A 10693-nucleotide genomic window follows, 5' to 3' on the forward strand; every position below is an offset into this window, starting at 1 on the left:
TTTAAGTGTTCAATATTAGCAGTGTAATAGAAATATATGGCAGGGAAAGAATTGTATATTATTTAATTAATACGTGTTAATAATATATCGCATTTGTTTCTTAACATTTTCCTTTTGATTTCATCATTACATTTAGGAATAAAAATGATCATTATTGCTTCATTTTATCCTCTTCTATTTTGTCTGTGAACTTTTTGTGGGGCAGATATTCTATTTTACCTTAAATATTAGCATCTATCATAGTAATCTGTTTTCAAAAATATAAATTTCTGTTAAATGGACAAATAAATACTAATTTTCTTATTTTCATTGGACTTTCGTGTATATAGTGTAATCAGCATAGTAGGCATTCATCATGCACGTCTTTGTTTTATCCACCTAGCATTTTAAAATTTGATTTCCTATTGTCATTCTAATGTATTTCTTCATTTCACCAAAACTTACATGATTTCAGTAGTATCTCAATTTTAAATTAGTTCAAAGAATTTGAAGCCCTTTCATTTAGGTTATTTCTTTTAATTTATATTAAAAAATGTAATTGTCCCAGTTTAATTGAAAAGACCAGGAGATGGAAAGATACAATGTGGTTATCCAAGTTTATATCAATTACAAATGGTAAAGTCATAATCTCAATCTAGAACTTCAAATTTTTTAACTTTTTTTGATTACAACATAGCTGCCTGCTTATGTTGTAATATCTAACTTTGAAGGTCTATGACATTGATTAGTGGAATGTTCTTTAATAAATGGTGAAACAGAGCTATCATCTATCATAATACTATTTTCTATTTATTTACAAGAGAAATAAGTAGAGAAATAATTAAAGATTTTACACTAACCTTACAGGCAGGAAGTTTCTTCAGAAACGTTTCTGATATTTGTAATTATAAAATGAAAAGACTATGACCTTACTCTGAAAGTGTTAGATCCATCAGACATCTAAAGAAATGCTACATACACAGAATATTTGATATTTAGCAGTGTATAAGATAAGAGATCACTCTGTCAAATATAAAATAAGCAGAAAAATGCAGTAAAGAACATACGTAACAAACTTAGAACAGAGCTGCTACATAGGGACAGGTGCATTGTAGCAGATTAGTAGTGTCCCAAGTAATTGCACTGTTTTCTATTTTTATAATTTTATACATACATGTATAAAACAGTAAATATTAGAATTAATATCTATGCTGTTTTAAATAAATAATTTCAATGTACCTTATTATGATTTAAAATATTGAGTTGTTTTATGTAATTGATGTCTTCCAAGTCTTTGCACATACAGGAGGAAAAAATGGCACCTAGTTGCTCTGAGTGTGTCATTTCCCTCAATATCTGTGGTTCTGTAAACATGAAAATACTGTCTACAAGCTTTCACAGATTCAAATTACCATCTCTATGCAAGTAAATATTTATTTACACAAAAGAAACAACTAAAATAAAAACTATACAATTCTCTGAACTCTTAAGTTTTGTAATCTCATGTGTCTCTGAAGTTCAAGAATCATTCTTACTCCAGAAAAGAAAAATTGGGTTGACTATGGGTAAAAGTTTTTAAAAATAATTAAATGAAGCATTCTCATTCTGAGCACCAAAATCCACTTTTAATAAGATAATTTGAGTTGTCTTCTTTTTTTCAGATTTCTTTATATCTCCTGCTGTCACAGCATAATTTCTGAAAAATGCTCAAAGTGGGGCTTCAATATTTACATTAAATAAATGATTTAATATCAATTTTTTTTTTTTTTTGCCCAGATTGTAGATAAGGGAAAAAAAAACTTTAATATAAATTTTATCCTACAAGTCTACATAGGAAAAAAGCAACTCATTTTAGTGGTATTATAACATTTTTCTTAACTTGGTTACACATTAAGACTAAAATGTTGCTATGCAGTGGTGGAGAGGTTTTGTTTGACTTTATTATATTTGGAAACCATATTTTGTTTATACATGTGCTTTATTTTTCCATGTTCAGAGTGAGTGACAAGGAGGAAATAATCCCCAAACCCATTAACACTCTGATCTCTAACACCATATGTTTCACAGTAATTTCATGCCCATTCTTTAGGGTATTTGTTGTGATATAATTAAATGGATTGGGGGAAATAAGGACACTAACTTTTGGGGGGCAAACAGATTGAAAAGGCAAAAATTGAGAGCATGGGTCAAGTTTGTGTCTATAGTTATGTGACTCTTTTATATTAAAATTTACTCTATCAAAAATGAATAAAAAATTTGCTCATGTCTCAAAATTAGAAAATACAGTTACTTAGGTGACAAGTTAGCAGCAGATTTTAAGACTTCTTAGAAACCCTTTATATTAATATTACTTGTATGTATTTCAAATTTGATTTCAACAATCAGACCAAAAAAAGTATAAATATTGTAAAGTATTTTATTTATGCAGATGAGAGCTTATTACATTGAAAAATAGGAGGTAGAATTAGAGATTGAAATACTTGAGACTCTTTTATGAATTTACTAAAATCTGTTTGAATCTGAGATAAAAACAAGTTCAACATCAATATTTGAGAATTTATAAGATATAAATCATAACAAAATTTTAGAATATTCTTTCAGTTGCTAATTATAAATTAACATTTATTTTTAAATCACATATATATATACATGTATGTACATATGTATATTTTTTGTGTGTGCGTGTTTAAAGAGTTGTTTTCATGGAGGTTTTATTATCTTTGTTAAGAAAATATAGATTTCTTTTCTGAGAGCTACGTAATCAATCCAGAACCACCACATACTCATCTAATTCTTTTTTTAGTAGTGGTGGGCCATAAATTCCCGGCTCTATGGCTTGATGTGGAAATCTGACCTGCCTCTTCATAGCAAGTGCCTGTCAAGAATGAATATCTAAAATGAGTTGTCATAGAAAAATTGCACTAATGCAGTTAAATAAGCAAGGAAGACTGTGTTCAAAACTATGATAAGGGTCAAGACTATCGCAATAGAAGAAAAATTGAACTCAATTCCACTGAAACAAAAAGTGGGAAAATTTTTAAACTCCAAGATGAGCTAATGAAAAAATACAAGAGGACAGAACATTAAAGGGAGAAGTGGATCAATGTCATTAGGAGATCTGTGTTTGATAATTGCTCCATATTGCTGTTAGGATCCCATCCTCCCATAGACACTGGTAGATAGGAGCTCTAGCTATTTCAATGATTATATTTCAAATGAATGGTTTCGGCATCCTTGAGAAATAAGTTGTTCTTGGTTTGTAAAACTGTCAAGGGGCTGAGAGAAGATTTACATATGAAAGGGGCAGAGAAAAATATGCAATTACAAGGTTTTTTTAAGTGAATACTCCAGGAAAAGGGCGATCACGGGAGTAAAGTCAGGAGTAAGTCTTCTAAAGGTTAATCAAGATGAGGGGAATGTTAAGGTCATCTTAGTACTCAAAGAAGAAAAGTATTCCCAAATAGTTTCAGTAAGGTATGGTAAATTAATGATCAAGAATAAAAGGACAAATGATATATATGTGAGTGTAAAAATGACAGGAACAGGAAAACAGAGCAGAAAATGGAAGACAGTTCAAATACACTTCAAAAATCATAATTTCAGGTATATACATATATATATAATCTCAAATATTACAGAAATATTGACAGGACAAGACTATTTAGAGGCTCTAAATATAACGTACAAATATACAAATAATAAAGTCTTAAAATTAAGCTTTAACTTTTGACTTAAAATGTAGAAGTAATTAATACTATGGACTTTTTTTGGTATTTCAATTTCCAGAATTTTGGCTTAATATCCAAAAGTTGAATTCTAAACTTCATACCAAAATAGGGTAGGGGGGAAAAAAAAAAAAGTGGTTCTCTTGAGTCAACTAAGAGTTTAAATATATAAATTCTAATGTAGAAATTGGGATTTAGTCACGTATTTTAAGTATATAATTATGAAACACCAAACTACTTATAACACTGAATTTTGACTAGGGATTTCTAGGCACAAAATGCATTATCTAGTTAATTGAGCAATGAACTAACAGGACTGCCAAATTATATTGGGCAATTTCATAGTAACTCAAAGGGCAATTTAAAATTTCACTGCTTAAACTGAATTATAAATTATAACTAAAAAGTGTTAGCCTATCCATTTCAAGGTCTTTTTACTATCAAATCGTTGTTTTTCACACATTAAAGATAACTGTGAATAAAATTGACTTATATTCAAGAAACTGTAATTTGTAAAACACATATGTCTATAAGATCATGTTTCTATCTACAAGTACCTGTAAAAGTGATATAAAAAGACATGGTTACATATTTGCACAAAATAAATAATAAAGTTTAAAAAGATTTAGGGGCTTTATATGTTAAGTACGCAACAATTAAGGTTTAATCTTATTGATGTAAATGTTTGCAGTGAAATCCTACACTTTCTAGGATTGCCTTAGTCAAGCTTTCACACAAGAGAGGCTAAGAGAATACTTACCTAATAACACTCAGGGTGTATTGTGGTTGTTGGGAGGGCATCTCAAAAGAGCAAAAATTAGGGGGAAAAAAGAGAAGCAAGGCAGCAAAAAAGGAGCACATCTCACAGCATCACAATGTTACAGATGATTGCTTAGTCATGCAAAATGTCACCAGAGACTATTGAAATCACTCAGTCTCAAACAGTCCATTGTGCATGGGGGAGTGGGGTGGGGGGAGGGGAGATAGCAATCAATTTGTCTGCTGGCTTCTTTCTGCTTCCTGCCTTTCACTGAGGAAAGAAAACTCACCCTTAGGGCACTGACTCCCTGTACTGTGACTTGGAGACAGACTGAAGAATCAATGCCAATCTTTTCTGGTCAGTGTTAAGACATAGTAAGTGTTTTTTCTTCTCATTTGGTATTGAAAGTGGAACTCCTTGGGTATGTGGTTCCTGTAGTACAGTGACCTATGAATTAATAAGACAAATTCTGTCTCCAACCCCAACATTTACTATATTCTGTATATAAGGATGAAACAAGGAAAGGATAATGGCAATAAACATTGACGGTTGGAAGGAAATAATGACAGAATCACTGCAGTTACTGGTCGGTCTGGAATAATAATTAAATTCCTCTGAATATACACTGTCTGCTCACTTTGCTCTGGCAATGAGAAAAATTCATTCAAATAATCACATTTTGCTCTCTGGAGAAGGGGAGAGACATTGCCTATTATTCTCTTGTTTGTGATCTGGTTTTTGCCTTAAGTTGTCTAAAAATATACTCATGAAAGAGGGAAACAGAAAGACATCGTTGAGACTAGAAGGGTCTGTCATAATAATCTCTGCTTCCACTTTTGCAAACTTCAAGTCTTTTCTCCTAATAGGAGCCACAGTAATCTATTTAATACGCATTGTATCTTGTCATTCATCTAAATAAATTGTTATGCCCAGACCGTTTATTCCCCGAAGAAAACCACCAGAGTCCAGAGTCAAAGCTAAGCAGCAAGGATCTTTATTACAGGTTCGAACCTGGAACTCTCCCTCGCTCGTGAAACGAGACGGGCAGGAGAGCTCCCCCACTCAGCTCCAAACAATGTTATATAGTCTAAGAAAAGTGGGCATAGAGTTATTATACAAATCAGATATATGATTGGCTAGTGTTTGAACAAGGCGATTTGGCTAACTATGATTGGTTCCTGCCATTTCTGATATTTTGGTTCAAACTTTGAGGCGGGAGAGCAGGTTTATGGCAGCAAGAGTTTATCTTACTTAAACACATCTTGTGACCTTGCCTCAGAACTTACAAAATCTCTGGTATGTGCAAAACAAAATCTCTGGTACCTGCAGAAAACCAGGTACTCACAGAACTTACGAAATCTCTGGTATGTGCAAAGATTAGAGAGCAGAACAAGGGTGTAGCGGGTGGGGGGCGGGTACACATCTATCTTTGTGTCCTTTCAAAATCAGCATTTTTAATGGTTTCTCATTGGTTATTGAATAACATTATGGGAAATAGCACACCACACAAAGCACACTTTTAATTTGATATTGACCTCTGGGTCATTTTCTAAATCTCTTCTCATTTCACTCTCTCTGACATTCACCACCCTCTAGTAGCTTACATTCCTTTAGTGCCTTTAACGCTGGGGCTATTTCATGCTTTGCGGGTTTTGTTCTGTCTGAAAGTTTCTCATCTCTACTTGGTGTTTCTGCATAACTGATTGCTTCTCATTTTTCAGGCCTCAACTTATATTTTTTTCTCAGAGACATTTTTTTCTGGCTGTGCTAGTTAGTAAAAACTCCAGTCATAAGTCATAATTCTCCGTTACTGAATTGCATTAGTTTCCTCTAGAGCATTTACTGAGATTTTTAAAATTAAACTTAAAACATGTTTCTAATCTCCTCTCACCATCTATTTATAGTTGTTGCTTTCAGAACATCTCATGCAAAATAGGAAAATTCACATACACACACATATGTGTATCAGTATGAAATGAAATAGAAATATTAAAGAATAAATACATCTTTTTTGATGAGATTTGATTCATGGGATATTATGTTTTTGAATCTATGTGATTAGCAATATTTGAAATTGTAGGAGAAAATTCTGAATACAAATCAAGTGGAAACAAAAGATTTCATTAGTTGTTTTGTTTTGTTATATTTTGCCATTACATAACAGAGAGAACTTTTGAGTATTCCACTTTTTTTTTTTTTTTCCGACAGAGTTTCACTCTGTTGCTGGAATGCAGTGGCATGATCTCGGCTCACTGCAACCTTCACCTCCTGGGTTCAAGGGATGAACCCTGCCTCAGCCTCCCAAGTAGCTGGGATTACGGGCATGCACCACCCGTAATTAGCCATGCCCAGCTAATTTTTGTATTTTTAGTAGAGATGGGATTTCACCATATTGGCCAGGATGGTCTTGATCTCCTTGTAACACCTAAGGTTCTTGCCTAGCCACGCCAAAGAATTGGTATGGCAGCTGACCGTGGCGAGTGACAGAGACACAGACTGAGAGAAAAAGCTGTAGGCTTTACTGAGCAAAGTAAAAGTGTTACCAGGGGATCCTTGCTCCCAGAGCTCCCAAGATGGTGGCGGCCGCTTCCAAGATGGTAGCAAGCCTCCTATTCTCTGACCTGGGGTTCTTGGCCTCACGGATTCCAAGGAATGGAATCTTGGGCCATGCAGTGAGTGTTATAGCTCTATTAGAAACTATGGGTCACGGAAGAGAACCATGGAACCCAGTGACTAGTGTTCAGCTCAATTAGGATGAATCCAGGCACTTAGCTGTGCAAGAACAATGGCAAACCGTTAGCCCAATTGGGAGTGGCAATGGACACCTTGCTGGATCAGGAGCACAGTGGACACCCTGCCTGATCCAGAGGGATGGAAGTCAGTGGCGGGTTTGCAATAGCGGCGAACAGCAGTGGTGGATAGCCAGCGAAAGCTCAGCTTGAACCGTGACAAACACGGACAAGAAGAGTGTGCAGTTGCAAGATTTAATAGAGTGAAAACAGAGGTCCCGTAGAAAGGGAGGGGACCCAAAGAGGGTAGCCATTGCCAGCTCAAATGCCGGGTTTATATCCCAATCATTGGGATATAAACAATATCCCAATATGATTGCCTTTTAAACTCTTTAAGATACGAAATATGTGCAGTGGGAAGACGTTATCAGAGTGAGAAACAAAGGCGGTCAATTATTTTGTGGCATGTCCTAGATCTTGAGGAAAACCGGAATTGCAACTTAGGTTTTATTTACTTTGTGACCTTGCAGTGGCATGGCAAAAGAGACAGCATCTTACAGGACTTTACAAAGTATGTTTACAAGGAATTGGAATTGGGAGTATAGATAAGGTCTGTTGGTCACAGAAAAATAGGCAGTTAACATTCATTTCACTTTAGTTTCAGGGGAGGGGGAAGGGAGAGAGGGAGAGAGGACACAGGGAAACTTACAGCAAAATTTTCACTGTTTATAACTTTCTTGGGTAAGAAAACACATGCACAAATCCTGGTGTTAGGAATATTTTAAGAAAAATCTTCAATATTATTCATCCAGGACCAAGAAAGTCATCCTGATGCAGGAAATGAGAGAGTTTCAAAGCTTTCTGAGCTTCTACTCTACCCAGGAAGCCCAGCTGACACCTCCTCTCATCGTGACCTTGTGATCTGCCCACTTCGGCCTCCCAAAGTTCTGGGATTACAGGCATGAGCCACCACGCCTGGCCTGAACTTTTTAATAAATGGAAAAAGAATGCTACATGCACAGTGTTTGCAACTTAAATTATAATGTAAATAAAAGATTTTACACTTCAAAATCTTTGAAATTTTTCTGGGCACCTACTTGAAGCACCAATAATCAAGAAATAATAAAGAAAAAAATGACTCCTGCTCTTGGAACTAAAATAAAGCATGTAGAAAATTAATCTATTTATTAAGACAGTACAATGTGAGTTTGCTAAAAGTCTTCCCTTGGAAAATAGAGCCAAACTCAGTATTTTTGAAACTCAAGGTCTTTTTCAGTGGTCATTTGCACATCTATAATGTCGGCATTAATTTATACTCATGAATTGAATCATGAATAATTACCATATCAGCTTTAAATCACCTTTGTTTAATCTTAAAAGATTGTCATCAGTGTTTCCTATTGTCATTAAGCTTCTGGACGTAGATTCTCAAGCACCCTCTTACAATATTTATGTACAGCTATGTGTCACTCAACAATGGAGATGCATCATAATAAATTTGTCATTAGGCAATTTTGTCACCTTGTGAACATCACGGAGATGGTATAACCTAGGCTATTACTCCTAGTCTACAAACCTCTACAGAATGTTACTGTACTCAATATTGTAGGCAACTGTAACACAATGATATGTATTTGTGTATCTAAACATATATAAACTTAGAAAAGGTCCAATTAAAAATATATTAGAATCTTTTAGGACCAATGTTCTATAGTCTGTCATTCACCAAAATATGACTGTTTGTATGGACTTATGACTGCACAACTGTATGGACTTATTTTGATGATGCCATAGTAGTGTTAGTCTGCCGCTTGTATGTGGAATTGAAAATAATTTTCCTCCTACTGAGCCTTTTGCAGTGCAAATCCCTGTGCTGTAAACAGTTTTATAAAATATAAAATTCTGAACATTTTCATCAACATATGAAAATCCACCCTGTAGTGAGTCACCATTGATATATCCATAATATACTCCAATGTATGTATAGGAGATTCTCTCTGCCTATTTGCCAAGAGTGGAGTGTGACTTTGAATTAAAACCACTGCTCATTTGTATATTATGTTGGTGTTTACTGCTTATTATGGACACTGCCATTTAAAAGTGAATTGCATTCAGCCCAGAGATTCAGGCTCATATTTATTATCTACGTCTGTGTCAATCTGTTCTATGCATAAAGAAGTTAGTAAATGATACTGAATCTAGCTTCTTGGTATTAACTGTGTTAAAAAAAAAAAACAGATAAAGCTTGACTCTGAGGTAGCTTAACATAAGTTAATTTCAGAATTTATATTATTTAAGTATTTGTTTTTTTTACAAAATTATATACTTTACAAATGCTTTCCATCTATGAAAGAGACTTCAAAAATGATTCGTTATTTCCAAATATTATATTTTAGCAGTTTTTGAAAGAATGTGACCCTATTTGGCTAAAGATTCTTTGTCATGTTCTTCCTAAACTGTGGAAATCTTTGTAAAATTGGCAAACACTTAGTATTAAGTATCATTTATTTATGTGTATGTATTTATTAATAATTGAATATTTTTATGCTACACTGATTTTTTAGACACAAACTCTTATACCAATCTCACAGAATTTGTAGAAATAAATGAGTATAGACAACTTGTAGGCTATCTACAGTCAGTTAAATCATCAACATTTCTTTTCAAGTTCATTTTATTTAATCACTTAGTTTAGGTATTAAAATTACAATATCTCCAAAATTGTAGATGCAATAATTTTAATATGAGGCACAAGCTAAAGCTTAGTCGAATTATATTAGCCCAGCACTTTTATTTGTAGATATATTAACAAAAATTCAGTACTTAGAACATGCTATGATCTGAATTTCCCCCTCCACACAAGTTCATGTCTTGGAAACTTAATCCCCAGTGCAACAGTGTTGGGAAGTGAGGCCTAATGGCGGGTGTTTAGGTCACAAGGACTCTATTTTTCATGAATGAATTAGTGTCATTATTAAAATGGCTTGTGAAAATGGGTTTGCTTTCTTCTGTTCTTCTGCTATGTGAAGAAACAACATTAATCTACTATTTGCCCTTCCACCTTTTACCTTGTGAGGATGCAGTAAGAAGGCCTTCATCAGATAGAGGTAATTTGTTCTTGGATTTCCTAGCTTCCAAAACTATGAGAAATAAATATCTATTTTTTTTTTTGTAAATTACCCAGTCTCATATTTTGTTATGGCAGCACAAAATAGACTAAGACAGTGCATATGCTAGCCAGTAGGTGAGAAATGAACTATATTTTCTGTAATGCATCTTATGTCAAAATAGACTTCATTTCTTAGTAAATAGAAAATAAGTGAAGAATCAATAATTATGTCTGCATCAAGTCTATTTCTTTGATTGTGGATTTTGGTGGAGTTCAATTTAAAGCAATTATTATATTTCAAGTATGTGAGCCATACAGTAGAAATAGCATTAGTAATTTATTATTTTGATTATGGTTATTACTATTGTTAATATCATTATTGTTTTTATAA

General features: G+C 33.7%; 1 long non-coding RNA gene across 1 annotated transcript; it reads left to right on the top strand.

Moving 5' to 3' along the window:
* The first annotated feature begins 4714 nt into the window (after positions 1-4714).
* Positions 4715-9306, top strand: LOC135968025 (uncharacterized). Its single transcript, XR_010582449.2, has 2 exons — positions 4715-4838; positions 8006-9306. It is a non-coding gene; the product is annotated as an uncharacterized lncRNA (long non-coding RNA).
* Positions 9307-10693: the final 1387 nt, after the last annotated feature.

This window comes from Macaca fascicularis, chromosome 17 (genome assembly GCF_037993035.2).
Source record: "Macaca fascicularis isolate 582-1 chromosome 17, T2T-MFA8v1.1".
Classification (NCBI taxonomy): Eukaryota; Metazoa; Chordata; class Mammalia; order Primates; family Cercopithecidae; genus Macaca; species Macaca fascicularis.